Source organism: Chamaea fasciata, unplaced genomic scaffold (genome assembly GCF_029207755.1).
Source record: "Chamaea fasciata isolate MVZ Bird 193981 ecotype frontalis unplaced genomic scaffold, bChaFas1.0.hap1 SCAF_16, whole genome shotgun sequence".
Classification (NCBI taxonomy): domain Eukaryota; kingdom Metazoa; phylum Chordata; class Aves; order Passeriformes; family Sylviidae; genus Chamaea; species Chamaea fasciata.
In genome coordinates, this window is record NW_027094101.1 from 12947485 (window position 1) to 12966686 (window position 19202).

General features: G+C 42.3%; 1 protein-coding gene and 1 long non-coding RNA gene across 13 annotated transcripts in view; both read right to left on the reverse strand.

Moving 5' to 3' along the window:
- Positions 1-19202, reverse strand: part of RBFOX1 (RNA binding fox-1 homolog 1) — a 1151565-nt gene that overhangs the window by 897588 nt on the left and 234775 nt on the right. The window lies entirely within an intron of this gene.
- On the reverse strand, positions 16886-18876 carry LOC136297640 (uncharacterized). The gene is made up of 3 exons (XR_010723204.1): positions 18821-18876; positions 17255-17298; positions 16886-17143 (listed from the first exon to the last, which is right to left on the reverse strand). It is a non-coding gene; the product is annotated as an uncharacterized lncRNA (long non-coding RNA).

The following is a 19202-nucleotide window of genomic DNA, read 5'->3' on the forward strand; positions in this document are numbered from 1 at the left end:
AACAGTAAAGGGAAACTACAGCAATTAAAAGACCAGGAGTTCTCCTCAAGTCATGAGGCAAGAAGGCTGAGAAACAAATACACACTAAAATCCTGCACTTTGCTTTCCTAAACACCCCAGATGAGAGAGGGAAAGGCCCAGTGGGCACAGTCTGGCAGGACAAATCATTCTCCTAAGACAGATGCCACTGGAGACTTCATCCTTCTCTCACTTGCTGACTTATCGTTGCTATTCAGGACAGCTCATGTAATGACACGTAGAACTCCAATTCTTCAGAGGGCTTAGAGCAAAGTTTATTGAAAGACAGATTCTTTTTATACAGTGTTTGGGTACAATGAATAGGATTGGTCCTTCAGGGCACCACCTTTTTGTCAACATCTCTACCAGTAAACAAGTTGGAAAAACACCAGGTGTCAGAAGGACAATCTACAGGGATTGTTTATAGGGATTGTTTTGGGTTCCTCCTCAGGATTTCCCAGGCCAGACTGAGAGAGTTTTGTCCTTGGCTTTCGCACAGGCTTCAAGGCACTGCCTGGAGCCTAAGAATCCATGTTCTGACCACTGCCAGTTATCACACTGACTGAGGGCTGGGGTTTGTCAGAGCTGAGACAACACCACACAGAGCTGAAAAGGGAACTGCAGCAAGTGAGGAGAGGGGTTAATGCCACTCCTTGCTGGGGGTGGTGCTGATCTGTCCCATGGAATGCTCCTGCAGCATCCCAGAGGGAGTGTGGCCCCTGTTCCTGGACAGTCTGCAGCAAGAAAGCTCCAGTGTGGGGCAGAGAGGGCAGGCAAGGGAGGTGAGACCTGCCCAGGGCTCTGCACACAGCACCCACACCCTGGGCAATGCTCCTGGGCACTCCCAGCCCCTTCTCTCCCACAGGAGCAGGTGGAAAATGCAAGATTCACTGTGGAGGGAAGGAGAGAGAAGAATTCACCAGCCCAAACTCTCCTAATTTGCTTATCACCCTGTTCCGTTTGCATTTTGTTTAGCAGTGAATGCTCACCTATGCAGACCACAAATGACAAATAATCAAGGCAGAACTGTGCTATAACTTCAGCTGTGGGGTTGATGTGCTTCTGCTATGAAGGTGATGGAATAAGTCTAAACCCATATTTTGTTTGATGGGCATTGCAAAGAAAAGCAGCAGCAAGATGTTGAGAAGCATTGCAACCTCCCTGACTGAGTTGCTGAAACAAATCTCTCAGTGGGTTTTTTTGTGATTAATTCTTTAGCTGAGCTGGAATTTGTTTGGGAGCAGTCTTGGGTAAACACACAGTTACATAACTCTGCCTCACCATAAAATAAGTGTTATTAACAGCCCTCTATGGATTATCAAAGTTAAAATTTCTTTTTCTGCAAATATTCTGAAGTATTTGTTGAAAACTTGATGCCAGCATGCTTATTGAATACCAATAAACCCATCTGCCAGAGTATTTGGGAAAAGCAAACACAAAGCAGGTGCAAATGAACTCTGATTAAATTTGTTCAAAACTTCATGCAAATACTAAAGTTAGAAGATGAGTGGAGATGTATTTTTCGTATTTGGCTAACTGTAATTGCAATTTCTATCCACTCAAACCAGGATAATTAAGCAAAAGACAAAAAAAAAATCTGGCAACAGGCTGAGCAAAGTAACCATTGCTAAAGAAAGAGAAAAAATAAGGGTGTAGTGGGAGTGTAAACAGAGTTAATGAGGGAATATCACTGCAACACCAAAACTCCAAACAAGGAAATATAAAGCAAGTTTTTATTAGGAAAACTTACTTAGCACAACTGATTAGTTACTAATAAAATTATGTTAATAATTGCCATCAACCACAATTTCAGGCTAAATTTAGTAAGCTGAGTACTGGCTCTCAGAACCTGAATTTGTTTTGAGCAGAAACAAAAGAGAATCCCTGGTAAAGCAGGAAATATTTAGGTGTGGATTTCCAGCACCATGCAGCTAAACTGCCATCACCTGCTCCAAACATTTCTGGGGGTTTTCAGGATGTGCAAAAATACCCACAGCTTTAGGTAAAAGTCAGCTGTCACTTCAATTGCATCCTCCTCTGACAGAAATGGGGTTATTTGCTCACATCACCACCACAGCTAAAATGAATTAGCTTGAGCACAAGGGAATGAAAAAGAGACTACAGCTGAGCAGGAATGTTTGGTTTGGAGCAGGCAGAGAGGACATGGCGAAGAAAAGCCACTGTGTATTTAATGAAGTGGCTACTTTACCTTGGAACACTCCCAGGATGATAAGAACCCTATTTAAGGAACACAGGAATACCTCCTGATTGTCACTTTATGCAAATGACAGGAGCACAGAAGAATTAAGGGTAAAAGAGTGAAAACTATTTCCACAAGAGATGAGTGCCTATTCTTGAGAAGGAAAACATGAAGATTTAAACAGTTTGATCCATGAACTAATTATCTGCATCTTCCTTCTGGACCTCATGGATTTGATTTTATCAGTACGTTATTTGATTTAAACTTTATAAAGGTTTAAGTGTTCTCAGGTACTAAGGTATCCTTTACTGGGATAACCTGGGACCTGGCTGTTGAATCTTAATTTACTGAAAAGATGTTTCACCTGGACTTTCACAAGATTCTGAACAAGCCAAGGGCTCCTTCCAAGGAACTCACAGACGGGCAGAGAGGAACTTGTTGGAGACAATGAAATTGTCATCTCTTTATCAGGGATCAAGGGAGGTTTTATCATCCTGCTCCCCCTTGAGCAGGAGGATTCTGAACACTCTGGGCAACCCAGAGGGGCAGAAAGTTTCTCAACACACAGGACAACAACACTACTCCTTAGTTAAAAACAGTGGGAAAACCTTCCCAGTAAGTTATTAGTAGTGTTTTCATGGGATTTTGGGATGGGCTTTCCAAGAGCTTCCGGTCAGGTGAGCAGAGAACATATTTTTGGTTCAGAACAAACTACCCTGGCTGGGGGCAAGGAAAGAGGTCCCTCCTGAACACCATTAATATCTTTGCTCTGCAGCAAATACCCACCACTATCAGATCAATAAAGATATGGAAAAACTTTCTGACAAATTTTCAGCTTAAATGAATTCTTTCTTTAGTAAATTATTGGACTGTCCCAATGGTGACTTTCAGAAAACATCTGCTGAACTTTAGCAGAGCATTTTTCTTTCTTTTAGCCACCAGTTAAAGCTGAAAGGATTTTGAGAGCAGAGTACTAAAATTTAGCTAGACCTTCCTTATTAAAAGGAAAATCTTCAGTAATTAGCTCTTCCCCTAACTGCTTTTTGGCTCTCATTACAAACAAAGTGCTATGCTAATATACCTTGTGTTGCAAATGTTTCACAATTCCTGCTAATCAAATTAAACTCAATTTTCAGCAAATAAACCCTCAATGCAGTTAATGGAAAACAAGGAACAGCACTACTTTGCCTGAGAATGGGTCATTACCACAAGCTCCTAATTACAAGTACCTTAATGCATAATGTAAAGCACAGTCATAAGACTCTAGACATAGGCTCTTAAGAATTAAAGCTGTAGCAGGATCAAAGACTTGATGTGTCCTTGAATCTTTTATATGTACATTTGAATGCAGATGGAGAAAAGCAACAAAGAGAAACAGAGCAAAGCTGCAAAACACAAAGATTCATTCACTTACCCACCCTTCAAAATGTATAATAATAATAATTTATGCAGCTTATGAGTCTGCAGAAAGAGACTGATTTTGACTCAGGACACATTCTGAAACCAATTTTCATTTGCCTCCTCCTCTACCCTCTTGATAGAGAATGTTTCACACCTACCAGTTAATGAAGGATTATTACTTTCCTCTAGAGTAAGCTGCAAATACAACCAAGGTTAAAGCAGAGGACGTTCATCCTGAATTAGGTTATATGATGCCATCAAAGAGGAGCCCAGGTGATTGATGACATATTGCTATTACTGCACCAGGCATTTATCAATACTGCACTGTGAATTATTTTCCAGTTTAGTTCTCTTATTGTCACATGATGGTATATTTTATCAAATTTACTTAACTGAAAAAAAAAAAAAATAGAAACCCCAGAGAGAAAAGCATTGGAAACAACAGAAGGCATAATAAATCACAGTAACCGACTTACAAAATGCAAACTCTGGCATCACTTGCCACTCAGAATTCTGCTGTTCTGAATGAATTCACACAGGTTGCATTTTTCACTCAGATTTCAGAAACGATCTGTGGGAATGGGCACGGCAGCCACTGCAGCCCAGCCCAAGAGCCACCCTTAACCAAGTCCTCCAGAGGAGTTCAGCTAGAATCACTAAAAAAGACCCTTCCACCAAACTAAATTTATTTTCATTTTTCTGCAAAATGATTTGCATCTATTTATTTTCCTGGAGAATCATTACACAAAGCTTTGAAACTTTCAGCAAGATGAACAATTCATGCTCTAACTCACTCTGGGTGTAAAGAATTCATCTTGAATTATATCTGGTGCCATTGTAAATCTTCACAATGTTACATTTGCAAAATTTCCTTGTGGTCCTGTTAGATTCAGGCCGCCTCTCCTCACCCTCATTATTATTAATACAACATGAACTGCCTGTGCCTATCCTCCTGACACCACAGAGTGTGTAAAAGCTGAGCTCTTTCTTTAGCTTTGTAGTTGTCCTCTCCCTGAAGGGCATGCAAGCACAGAATGGGAATTATGGCTATTTGAAAGAAAATTCGTTCCTGTTTGGTTATCCATGGAACTGTGGAGAAGGCAGGGTCTGGAAAAATCCCACCTCTCACCCTGATCTCCTCCTGGGCCTCGTGAAACAAAAAGATATTATTGGGAGTTTATGAACAGCAGCCAATAAACAGCAGATCCTTCTCCACCTCCCACTCACATTCACCCAATTTGCTCACCTTCACAACCCCGAGGCAGAAATAAACATTATAACCAGTCCTGGAAGGGGTTCCTGCTAGGGAGTAATACATTGAAATATTCCAAATTCAGTCAGCTTGAGACTTGTTTATTTGTAAACTGCAGAAGCAGCAACTGAGACAGACACTCATCCTCCCATGAACACAGAGAGGGATGGGAAGGTTCTCTAGAGGAAAAGCTCTAAGAATTAAGGGTGAATGGACAAATATTAGGAGTAACCTTGCTCAACAACAGACCATCCAAATCTGAGCCCTGCCCAGTCAGTTCTGCTTTCTTTTAAGCTTTTCCTTATGTCTCTGAAGTATTTGACTATAAAACGTGTTACTATGAACAGAATTAAAAGTAATCAGTTTCTGACAAGGTGTCAGGTGAAATGTTCTAATAGGTCTGAAAAGTTTGTGAATACTGACTGTTTCTGAACTCATTTCTATGTCTGAAGGTAAATTGCCCTCAGATCTAGAACCTTAAGCTCCTATTACCTAAAGGCACCAATTGTTTTAAATTTTCTGAACAATTTTTAGTTTTACCCTGACTTTACAACTTTACTTTGTTCCAAAGTAATAATTTGCATTTCTGGAATTTTCGTCCCTTGTCTCTTGCCATCCCTCTTCTTTGCACTAAACATTGACAGTATGGAGAGAAAAAACCCAGATACGTCTGGGATCAAACCCAGAGAGTTTCCCTAAGTATCACAGTTCCTGTCCTTTGCACTGGCCAATTTTGCACAGACAGCTCTTGCCTCTCACATTCCTCAGACTGGTTTATTCATAACAAACAAAGTGGCTTATCTCACCAAACCGCCTTTCAAAATATTATGCAAAGAGTTTTCAGACCCTGTGTAAAATGCCCCATATCCATCCTCTAAACAGCTATAATTTTCACCTTTTTTGCTTAGATCTGTGGCAGTTTATGGATAATTTTGGAAAAGAGGCTGAACTGCAATTCCATCTTACAGAGAAATAAAGACAGGTTTTTTTTCTGAATCACCTTCAAAACCAAAGGCAAAGCTTAATAGGTGAGTCAAGGGAATTTACAGGATGCAAAACATCTGTGCCAGAGCATTATAAAACACAGCTTTATGGAAAAAATTGAGGTTCAGCTATGCAGCTTTATGGGTACTGGTTCATGTCCGAGAAGGGAAACCAAGAAATTACGCCCAGGAAGAACTTGATTATTCGTGTTTTCTCCAAGTGGAGGGTAGCAAAATTTACAGCAGCTCAGAGGAAATATAACAGCATTATCTACCTTAACAAGGAGGTAAATGGGTAAAGTCTCTGGTGCCTTTAAACTCGTCCAAAAATAGGTTTGGTTTTCAGTGCACCCTCTGTCCACACCCTTAATTTTCTTTTGGCTGACTTCCGATAGTTTCAGCTGCACTATCTCCTGTTCCCACTGCCATTAATAAATAGGATCTGTATAGTTTTAATTACTTCCCTTAAAACAGATTGAAACCACTGCGAGAAAGATAATTTCAATGAATTATACGGAAAACAAAAAGATTTTCAAGATAGCACTCCTCCCTCTTACCTGAAACCACTGCGAGAAAGATAATTTCAATGAATTATACGGAAAACAAAAAGATTTTCAAGATAGCACTCCTCCCTCTTACCAGGCTTTTGTATGATGACTCCCCAGCTCCTGCACTGCCTCATTTCTCCAGGGAAGGTTCCTGCCCTACAAATTGTTTGACTTAAATACTGCACTGCTACCTGGTGCTGTTCCAGAAATGGTCCCAAACTCTGCAGGTCATTCTCAAGCTGGATATCACTGAAGTCAGACTTTTTAACCCTCAGGAGAAAGCCTATCTTGTTTCTCAGACATCTGAGAAAGAAGTGGTGAGAATTAGAGGCTGATTCCTGTAAATACCTTCAGAGTGAGCACCGAGCAGTCCTGGAACACATTTGAGTGCCATTTATTTTCTAATACAAACAAACAGAGATACAATTCCCAGACACACGTCGTTAAGGCCTTGCTAATTACAGACAATAAGCCAGTGATGCAATCTTAGTCATATATTAGTAGAAGGAGACGTTGCAGATCCTGGGCTGATGTACAACTGACAGTGCAAAGGAGATCCATTAATTTTGTGTGTACCACATAGAATAGCACAAGTTTGATTTTCACAGTCACTGTCCTTTTTGATGACAGCAGACAGTCATGAACAGAGAAGTTTGCTTTCAGGGAACTCCAAACAAAAACCAGATGAAATTACCGAAGTAACAGTAGCACCTGCAGATGGTGTTCTCAGAGCAGAAGAATAAATGTGCACACACAGAGGCTGTATTTGTAGGAATTGCCATGAAAGAACATCTCCCCCTTTTCCATGTCATCAGAATAAGAGTCCACCTGTTCTTCATCACTATTTCTAACATACAAAGAAACTTTAAGTCTGAATAAACAACATCAAGATCAGTAAACTCATCAAGGAAGACCTCTGAAGAAAATAATATCCCTTTTTCATATCTTTGCAACTTAAACAAAGCTTGAGTTGTTTGTTAGACAATTCCACGTGGACTTTACTTTTTGTTGTCACTGTTTCGCCATTAAAGTGCGTTGTTGTAAAACACTGGAGACTTCCAGAGGCTTAAGCCAATATAAAAATCTCTGCAGTATGAAGTAATTTTATGTCACTACTCTGGTTATTTCAGAATTGGCTGCAAATAAGAGCCTGAGGATGATTTAATGTGTCCTCGACCCATCATGGCCATGGTTAAACAAAGTAAACACATCAGTCTTCAGCAGTTATTTATAACTGGAGGAAAAGCACAAACCAGCCACGGTAAACAGAGCACTGGAAAACATTCTGAAGGGGAACTAAAAGTTTCTGAAAATGCCTTTCTTCACGTATTTCTATATTCCATTTCTCAGTAAAATAAAATCCCAGTGACCGTCCACAGGAGGATTTATTAGAACTAATATCACCACTTCCAAAGAAGATCCCAAGATACCACGGCTGGAGTGGAAATTTAGGCATTCAGATGTGATTACACACCAGCAATTGGCACTTCTAGTGCAGTTTTAAAATAGAACAACGGGCCCGCAGAGCTCATAGCAAAGACTCAGCTACTCCGAGGTGGAAGAGCCCAAATCCTGGAAAGCTCTCTGTGCTAATTTGGGCCCTGCAGTGGTACCTGCACCAGTGACCTGACTCCACAGTGCCAATGACGTTCTCTTTGCAATCTGCTCAGAGAGAAGATGCTTACCTTGCTGGCTAAAGCCTGAATTCCTCCTGCAGCCTCTGGTTCTGTGCACTGGGGATTTCTGAGGAGCCTGCGCTGAGGCTTTGCTGGCCATGAGATGTGCGACCCCAGCAGTGGAGCCGCAGGCTGGTCAACCTCTGCCCGGCATCAATAAAGGTTTGTGGCAGCCAGGCACAGCCAGAGAGCTGACTGCACATCTGTGAGGAGAAACTCATCCTGGAGAAACCACCCCTGAGGGGCAGCTCGAGAAACTGGGCTGGTGTTCAGGTCTGTCCCATGCTCTGATCTCTGCTGAAAGGAGGGAAAGGTGGGATAACAGGAATGGAGTGGACATACTCCCAGCACACTGGAGACTGCTTGGAAAATGAGACAACCTCAGCACAAAGGACTGTGAGGTGCCACTGTAACCTACAGGACACAACCGCAATTAAAGCCTCCTTGTCGGAATGCAGAACTGGAGGTTTCAGTGCAGAGGCTGCTGTACAACGTCACAAGGGCCCTTCTGGAGGCCCTCTGCACTCATCTGCTCAGGAAGAGTCAGTCTTTCTTGAAATCTCAGTCTCAGGATTTGAGAAATTAGTGCTGGTCCATGTCTGGCCAAACTGACAACTCACTTTCTTACCTATTAGGTACTCATATAATTGAAAAGTGTGCCCAGATAGAGTCATGCATCATAATATTTGGCATCTAAGAAACCTAAAAGATGCCCAAAACCAAAAACCAACATCAGAGTTTTGGGAAGTGGGTTCTGATTGCTTTTTTGGGGGGGTTGTTTGTTTTTGTTTGGGTTTGTTTGTTGGGTTTTTTGTGGGGGTTTTTGTTTGGTTTTGGTTTTTTTGGTTTTGTTTTTTTTTTTGGTTGGTTGGTTTGTTGATTGGTTGGTTGGGTTTTTTGTTTCGTTTTCATTTGGGTTTTTGGTTGTGGTTTTTTTGTTACCTTTAATTTAGAGATCAGGAAAACTTTATTCTTATCCATGCAGCCTCTGCATACAACGCTCTAGTGCTGGAAACAGTAGGAATTATTTGTGGAAGCAGTAGACAAAATTGTCTCCTGAGTGGTGCTGCTGCATGCTTAGAATTGCCAAGTCTTATGATGAGAGAGTCATGATTAGCTGAAAAAACTGATTATTCCCAGGCATGAAAAATAAACAATTGGAAACAGTTTTCCTGAATTCTGTCTGTAGTTCTGTTGTAATTTTCTGGCTGTGAGAGGTGTTTGGAAGCCAGTAGTGCTTGTCCTGTGTTAGCTCTGAGATTGCTGTATTCTACCTGAGGGCAGGGGGTCTTATTTTAACATTAATGAAGCAGATTTCATATTGGAAATCACACCCATGGCAGCATAATATTTATTTAAAGTTTAGCCTCCATGTCTTTTGTTATCTGCACTGGGCAGTCTCAAATCATAAACAAAAACTTGAACAGTTTTCCCCCATAAACTCATTCCTTCCACAGCTTTGCCAGGCCCTCTCTGGTCCCCCTTCCTTAATTATAGAATTCTTCTGAGGCACAGGATGCATGTTATTTTCATCAGTGAGAGATAAGAGATGTCAGCAGAGAACTGAGCTTTTGCTATACTTAGTCATAATCCTCCTATCACTTAAAAAGGCAACTGGAGATCTTTTTCAATAAAGCCATCAACAGGGATTCAAACATAAACACTGGATTTAGGCACATAAGCTTAATTGACTTTCAAAAAGAGATGAGCATCTCCCCCACTTAGGCTTTCCTGATAACACCACCCTGAGTAGCTCAGGTTTATGGATGCAATGATTAACTTGGGGGAGGGAGGAGCCAAAAATAAGAACATTCAAAGATCACTATCTTGCTCTGTTCTTTTCAGGGAAGTTCAAAGAAAAGAAAAAAAAAAAAAAGAGTTAACACATTCTTCCTGTAAAATTATTTTCAATGTGAGAATTCTCAGAAGCACCTGCACACTGTTATCTTTGCATTGATTTTCTGCAGTATCACACTGAACTGCAAATGGTGCTGGTGATTTAATTGCAATTACATTCCACTGGAACTTCTAACATGAATTACATAACAACTTCTAGAACGTTTTCTCTCCCTTTTTTTTCTTTTGCTTACAGTTTTATTTGATCCCTATTCTCTCAGTCCTGTTTTATCTGTCCTCCCTTTCCTGTAGTCCAAGGCTTACAAGGTCATGGCCATATTGAATGAGCCACTGAAACCAGGTAACCCAGAGTGCAATTGATCCCTGATGAGCAGGGGGATATTTCCATCTAAATGAGGAGGATGAGCTTTGTGGCTCCCATTAAGGTTAATGGGGGTTACATGGCTGGGTCCTGGTGTACCATAACAAATGCTTGTCCCCTCAGCTAATCCATTCCCATCTCTGAGTACTGAGAGAGAAAAAAATTATTTTCAGGGAAAAAAATTCAAAAAATTGTGATTTAAAAGTAAAGCTCAGAGTTGTTCCACGTTTCGTCACTAACTTTCAGAAGTGTTAAAGCAGCACATTTCACCACTTTCCACTTCATCTGCAGGAGTGTTCAAGTTAGTGAGGGTTCTGTGAGAGCCATTAAAAATCTGTCAGAGAACTGCTGGTAATGGCAAAAACATTTTTCAGGAGCTGTCAATTTCCCCAAATATCCATCAGTGCTACCAGGCACAACAAAGGATTCCTCATTTAGCACGTGTCAATTCTTATTATTAATGTCATGATGAAAACACCTGCTAAGTGTCTGTGTCTGGCAAAGGGAGGCTGTCACAGCAATGAGAGGTTGAATTCTGCTTGGATTAGTGAGCAAGGAAGAGCTGGAGATTTTTTTTATGTTTTCCTAAAGACAAACACTTTCTCTTCATCCTGAGCTGGGCTTGTAAAGGCAGGAGACAGGGAATGCAGCAAGGTATAACTTATGAGAGATAATGTGAAAATAATGTGCAAGATTTACTCTTTGTAAAATTCCACATTTGGAGAGATGAGTTATTGGTCATTTGTTTTGTTTGCAAGCTCCAGGTGGGAGGTGTACGAGCCCCACAGCCCAGCAGACCCTGCAGATGTTGGAGTTTTGTCACAAGGTTTTTGACTGCAGCTCCTAAGGACACACCAAAGGATTTGGTTTGGCTTCTCCCAGCAGGAGCACTGCAGGTAAAAGGAGTTCAGGTGGGCCAAGTCCATCCTCACAGGAACACCTGGATTTCTGTCAGCCTTGGGATATGCTCTGCCCAGCGCAGAGCACTGCAAGCTGGGCTTTGCTTTAACAAACACACAGAGAGAAGAAAAATGTATCCCGGCACTCACTGAACTATATATTCTGGTATATACAGTGAAAAAATTAAAATGTTAGCTCTGTCTTCCTTTAAAAAAAAATCCATAAACATTATACTCATGGGATGATATGAGCTAAAGGGTTATGTCACCTGTGAAAGGTCCTACTGAGACTCCAAGGAAGGGTTTGGAAGAGAATTTCAGATTTCTGCTTTGGATCAAAACAAAACATATCGAGTAAGAAAGGTGGTCATTAGGGAAACTATCCAATAGTTTTCTACTATACTTACACCCATGAAACAAGTTTGAGGCAGAAGAAAACACTGTAAAGCACAGTCAATCCAGCTGGCCACATGCTGACCAAGAGGAAAGTGCTCCCAGGAAACGCAGCTGCCTTTCCCAGCCCTGGCTGTCAGGGCACCTGGGTGGGCACCAGGCAGCTCTGCCTTCTGCTGCTGATCCCAGCAGGCACTTCAATACCTGCTTAACTTTAGCTCCTGGCTTTAAGCACAGGGCATTAACTGTAATGAGCGTTCTTATATTCTTAATCACACACTTGGATTCATTGCTAGAGCAGGCAGGAGGACATAATGGGCCGCGTCTTCAGTTTGTGGAAATTGGTGGGACTTAATTGAAATGAATCCAGTTGTGTCAATTTGCTGCCAGATCCCTGGGGTTCAGAACGTCCCGTGTCAGTCAGGACCCAGTGCAGCTCCCACTGCAGAGCTCACACTCACACCATCCAGCTCCTGTCTGTGCAGAGCTCACACTCACACCATCCGGCTCACACTGCACAGCTCACACTCACACCATCCAGTTCCTGTCACTGCCCAGCTCACACTCACACCATCCAGCTCTCACTGCACAGCTCACACTCACACCATCCAGTTCCTGTCACTGCCCAGCTCACACTCACACCATCCAGCTCCTGTCTGTGCACAGCTCACACTCACACCATCCAGCTCCCACTGCAGAGCTCACACTCACACCATCCAGCTCCTGTCTGTGCACAGCTCACACTCACACCATCCAGTTCCTGTCACTGCCCAGCTCACACTCACACCATCCAGCTCTCACTGCCCAGCTCACACTCACACCATCCAGTTCCTGTCACTGCCCAGCTCACACTCACACCATCCAGCTCTCACTGCACAGCTCACACTCACACCATCCAGCTCCTGTCTGTGCAGAGCTCACACTCACACCATCCAGCTCTCACTGCACAGCTCACACTCACACCATCCAGCTCCTGTCTGTGCAGAGCTCACACTCACACCATCCAGTTCCTGTCACTGCCCAGCTCACACTCACACCATCCAGCTCCTGTCTGTGCAGAGCTCACACTCACACCATCCAGTTCCTGTCACTGCCCAGCTCACACTCACACCATCCAGCTCCTATCAGTGCCCAGCTCACGCTCACACTCACACCATCCAGCTCCCCCAGGCATGCAGCAAGCAGCAGTAGATGATCATGCATCTCTTTTTTGAGCCACCCAGAAGGATAACCCCGGTGTCTCAGCCAGCATGCTCGTTCTCTCAGTGAAAGACTCTATTATCCAGTCTGGTGAGTTATTACCCAGAGCACTTTGCCTGTCATATTTCACTGCAGAGCCTGCAAAGTCCAGCTCCCTGTTAGGTGCCTTAAAAGTTTTTGCACGTGCCATTTCAAACAGAAATCAGACAATTGGCTTTTAAATACTTCAGGTAGGCTATTTAAGTCTCGTCTTTTTTTTTGTTCTCAGGTCTTTTTTAGTGTAATTTGGTACACACAACTCCTGTCCATCTTACTTGCACACTGACCCATATTCCCAGCAGAAAAGTAGGCTTTCAAAGCCTTACAAACTCCCATCTTACAAATAAGCTTTTGCAAACATCCTCATGGCTTGAAAAGAACCCCAAACCATTTTTTGGACAAGGCCCTATAATGAAGTTTAACAAAAATGAAGAACAAGAATAATTACATCTAAGCAAAACATAACTAAAAGGGGGCAATTTTAAATATCCTTTTCTTAGTATATTTTTTCAGCCACACACTCAAATAAATAGTTTAAACTTTGCTTCCCCTAATATTAAAATGTGATTAATCTCTTTCCCCATGAAGAATTTCACAGTTAAAGAGATTTCTGTTCAGCAGAGGACTGAACCCAGGGCCTAAATCCATCCCATGCCAGCAGAGCACACCAATAGTCAAACACAGCACTTTGGCAGGATTTCATTTCCTAATCAGAAGCGCTGGCAGACACCAGCACATCTTGGCCACGGAGGGCAGCTGGGGGCTCCTACCAAGGCTGTGCCAGTCTGGAGTTCTACCCTGTATTCATTCTTGATGGAACAATTAAATCTCACCCTTGGCAAGTGTCGCATTTCAAATAACCATGCTCTGAACTATGCACAATCCAATGTTAAAATAAAGTTTAAAAAATAAATTAGGAACCACGCAAACCTTATTGATAATTCATTGTTGGATTGCTTGTACCAAGCAACCACATCTGACAGCAGACCCCTGCATGATTAAAATATGAGAAAAGCTTTCACTTAAATTTGGATTTTACAACAACATGCATTTTTAATGGAAATATCTAAATTTCCAAAGGTTTTGGTTTTTAACTGTGGTGTGGCACTCCGTATATTTGGGGTTGGGGGAAGGAGCGAGCTCAAAGCAAAACATTTCAAATATTCCAGATCCTTACCTGAACATTTCCTAAACATTGAATTTGCAGAAACACCCAGCAATTCCTGCTTCCAGTTATAAACCTGCGCCAAAAGGGCACCAAAACACTGTCCTGTGCTAATGTTTCAAACAGAAAAGTGAATATTTCTGTAGATAATCACTGGTTTACAGCAGCATGGGGTGAGCTGGCCTGAGCATTGCTTCTCCTGCCTGTGGTACGGTATTGCACTGAGAAAGGGCTGCTGTGAGAGAGGTGCCTGATTCCAGCCTAAAGGTCCATCTGAACCAAGCAGGATTTGGGATCTGCTGCCACTTTTGTTCAAGGGAGTCCTTGCTGTTGCCCACAGCACATTTTCTGATCCCTGGGGAGTGCTTACTCTCAGCAGCCAGAGCAATGATGCTCTGTCAAGGTCTGGCAGCTGCTTTGGGACAGGAGCAGCAGCATTCCCCAAAATAAAATCCTTTCTGAGAGACATAAGAGCTCCCATCCCCACAAGCCCACTGTCTCAGTGTACAGGACACATCTTTCAGAGAGTAATTTAAAGTTGGAGCCATTCCTTCCTCCACTAACCCGTGCAGAAACCTCAGTTTATAACATGGGCATCAATGAAAACACCTGGATTTAAACAGTGCACCTCTCCAGTCTGAAGTATTTACTTGACTCCAAAAGAGCTGTGAGATACAAAGTGAATGCTCCACATAGGTTTCTACACCAAGGAGAGAAGCTCAGAATTTTAGGGAGCAAAATTCCACTCAGAAATCCCCATGTTCCTCTCATGGAAAGAGACATGAAGGGGCTCTCTGCTCCAAGGCAAAGGCCACAGGAACTCCCGGCTGGTTTATGCAGCACAGCGCCTGCTGCTTCCAGAAAAGTGTGAGGAGACTCCACTTCTGTCCAGCAGGAAGATCTTTGGGGTAGGGGGGACGAATTCTTACATTTCTAATTCTAGCAGGAAACTGGTTCACATGCCTTGCTCTCCCTTTCAGTTCTTGGTCCCTGGTGGATCTGGCAGACACTCACTGAGGAAGCACCACCCCAGTGCTCCCTGTGGTACCCCCTGTCAGATGGCTACAAATGAGCACCCATAATGAGCAAAGCTTCATTCTTCATTTTCTGCTTTAAAGGCTGATTGGGAGAGACTCAAAACTCAATAAACACAAAGAAAAAAAATAGCTGGAAAATAGTATGGTCCTAATGCACGACATTTGGCATTAGACGAACACTGAACTGGTTCATTTACCCTAATCTCTTCTTATTTCAATATTTCTTCCTCTGCTCTCCGCTACTCTTTTCCATTACTTCTTTAGGGAAGGGATAAAAGAGGACAAAAAAACCATGAGGCACTTTTACTTCCTTTTTAAGTAAAAAACTAGAGAATTTTCATTTAAAACACACACACATATAAAAAATAATCTTTTATTATTGAAAGGGGTTAAGAATAAGCAACATGAGCTAAAATGCCTGGGTAGCTGTACAAATTTCCCTCCTTTAAGCTTGGCTCTATCTATGTTCAGTACTTAGAGCTGCCTCTGTTTCTGCAGCCCATCTAAAATTAGATCAGAAGCTCTCCAGGGTAAGGATTGTGTTCTGTTTGCTGCTCAGCGCCTGCTGCCATTTAGATACTTGACAAAAATAATAATGAAATGTTGTTATTTTTCTACTTTCATGTGTAAAACTCTAAAATTCTGTGAGAGCACTACCAAAACATATAGGCAGCAGAGATAACAGCCAGCCTGGTTTAATGACTGAGCGCACCAGATGTTTCCCCTGCGTTATTCACACCCGGGTTTTGTTGTGTCTTTGCTGTTTATAAATCTCTATTTTTCACCATTATATCAGTGTTTTTTTCCTACTTAGCCTCTGAACCTGATTCCCAAGAGGAAAAACTGGAGAAGCCCCCAGCCAGTAGAGGAGCCAGCGCTGCAGCCAGTGCACATATGGGTTCTATTGTGTGAGTCACTGCCCTAACGACAGCTAAGCATATTACTGCCTGCAAAATTAACTCACACACTGTGAATAATCACAGAAAAGAAATTTGTTTTGCTACAAGGTTGTTTTCCAGCTGTTTTAATGCAGACAATTTTTTCCTGAAACACAAATTGTAAAGGGGGGGGGGGGGGGGGGTGTAAAAAAAAAGAAGAAAAAAAATACTTTGAAAATCTGCATAATTTGAAAGTGCTTAATGTAAATTAGATAGATCCGCCTAATTTTATTTCAGTACTTTTTAATTGCATTTATAATTAGTAAAATACATTAATGTGCTACACAGAAGGTCAGGAGTTCTGGTGAAAGAATCTAATTAAGATGCTCTGCTGCATTTATGTCACACATGCTCAGTAACCTTGAGGCCTTCCTGCAGCAGCAGAGGAGGGGTTTGTACTTATGTTATAAATAACTCTTTTTCCTCAACAGTGCACGAGTAGCACGTGCTATGGGAATATTCTCATCTCACACCCCATCTGCACTAATTGAGATGGTTTGGTCCATTCCATATCGCACTTCTTATAAGTCAGTGATGAACAAAAGCAGGCTGGTTCCCTTTCCAAGGAGCACTCTGGGAATCCCAGCTGTGCCCAGCCTTTCCCTCTCAGGGAGCCCAAATCAAACTGTGCCTCACACCACTGACAGACACAGAGCTGAACGTGGTGACAGCCAGAAATTTGAGTACATGTGGTGTCAGGTATTTATCCTGATGTCTGGATCCACTAACAGCATGGATTAAAAAAAAAAAAAAAAAAAAAACAACAACAACAACAACAAAAAAAAAAAGATTGAGGAACAGCTTAGAGCAATAATCAGCAAGCAATAATTAGCGATGCTAATTTTTCTACTTAGAACTCATATTGTGATTTTATTACATTTAAATTATACATGCTCAGGTGTTCAAATGCTCTCCTTTCATCACCCTCTTAGGTGGTAAAACATCATTAACATCCTTCTAGCACCAGCATGATTGCTCAGTAAGATTAGAGATCTCTGCCTCAGCAAGTTCCACACACTCTCCCGTGAGCAAAGCCCAAGGGGAACAAAATAGGAAGGGCACATTTTCATATTATACATCCAGTGTTAGCCCAGCTTTGGTTTCTCTACAAGTAGCAGAATTTAAAAGTTGTGGAATAATCACTGGAATCGTAAATCCCTGAGCTGCCAGCTCTCCCTGCAAGAGAAGATGAGTTACCTCAGTCTTCAATAGGAGGGAAAAACAGGAGAATGATTGCTCCTGCTCAGGATGAGAAGCTGAAGCTTTCAAAGGCTTGCTGCTCCTTACCTGCTGTAAAGATGGGTCAGTGTCTGGGATTGCTGTTTACTGGCCTGAACATCATAGGAAAGAAAATGAGGTATACAGAGTAAGTAGGTTAAACCTACATAAAAACAAACAACATTCACTCCTTTCATTTATAATCCCTCCCAGCAGCTGTAAAGCAGCCATCAGCACCTGTGGGAATATCTCTAATAGTTCTGAAATAGAAGGGAAATGATTCAGTTCACTCAATATCTGCTTTTACCTACTGGGACTGAAGGGATTGAAGTCCTTTCTGGAATGAAAGGATGGCAAACACTGGCAGGGCTTGCAGGCTGTCTTAGCCTGGTGGGACTGAACTATCAGAAAAGCTCCTGCCTGAGGGACAGAGCTGGCTCTGCTGAGCAGTTGGGCACACAACTGGCAGCCAGGAGTGCAGAACAGGTGGATTGGCAGGAGACTGTGAAGGGAATAGAGGATAAGGGCTGTGTTTGCAGGGCGGCAAGAGAGAAGATAAGAAACATCGAAAGCTGCAGACCAGGGAGAAGAGTGACGTTCACTCACCTAAGTTTTGCTCTGCCACTCTGATAGAACTCTAAATATTGTATCAGAGCTGGCAGATAAACACTGGCTTGCTTTGAAATGTGTGTCCTGAGCTGTTGGAAGCACAGTCAACTCTATCGCTTCCTGCTGGCCTCCAGCTCTTGCCAGGGGCCAAACTCTTCTGGCTTCAACCAAGCAATGAAGGGAGGTCAAAGCCAGGTGACCCAAGCCCAGAACAGTTCATCTGCATGGCTTGCACTTGGAGCCACGAGGAGCAGGGCAGGATCCCAGAGGATCCACGGGAAGGCAGAGCTGCCACCCCAAAACAGGAACACCATCCCCTCCAGCAGCCCCAGCTGGGGAATCACCTCCTCCCTCACCCACTGCTGCCACCAGCACTGCTGGCTGCAAGAGCCACCTCAAACCCACACACCTCATGGAATTCTCCCCTAATCCCAACAGGTTTTGGTTGCTGCCTGCATCACAAGACTGTTAACTTGTGAATGGGGCTGAGGCTGGTGCTGATGTGCTGGAAATTAAATGGATTTGGACAACAGGCACAGGAGCTTCTCAGAGCTGGACAGCTTATTTGCAGTATCTCTTAGATGTAACATCATCTAAAAGGGCAGGGGAATATTTTTTTAAATGCATGTTTGTTTGGCCATGCGCAGCTAAAAGCACAAACTGTGTTGAGAACATTATCAATCCTCATTCTTGTCCCTAGACCACAGAACAAATCACCAATGCCATTCCTAAAGTTATTAATAAAGCACAATTCATAAATGACCTGCATGTGTGAATGACACAATCAGCTTTTCAAATCCGGGCCATCCTGTTTGTCAGCGTTCAGAATTTCATACACTGAATTCACTGTTGAGCATGGTTGCAATTTCAAGACAGAAAAAAAAAATAGTTTAAAAATAATTTGGCTTCAATTATGTAATCTTCTTTAAAATGCTGAACAGTCCTCTTGGGGGAAATAATTCCCACTGCACACACTGATTCTTACTAAGGCCTGCTGAGGCAGCTTCTTGGAAAGTGAAGACTTACCTCAAGGAACTATCCTACCCAACCACAAGTTTTATGGAGGTTTGAGAAAGTCACCTAACAAAGAAAAAGGGGGTAATTTTCACTAGATTTAAAAATATCAGCATTAGGCAGAGACACAAAGGTTTCAGCGTGCTAAAACCCAACTTAAATCTGCTGAAACTTTGCAAGGATCTGTTTTCATGGTTAACTAACCCAGAAAGACTGATACACTCAGGAAAATACAGAATTAGGGTCTCAACAGTCAGCAAGTTGATAACTTTCCAAAAAATATTATGTAAATAAATTAATACATGAAACTTCCTTCACACCCAGAGTGTACAGAGATTTACAGAATAAAGAACAAGCAAAACTCCTGGATCAGGCCAAAAAAAGCCTTGAAACC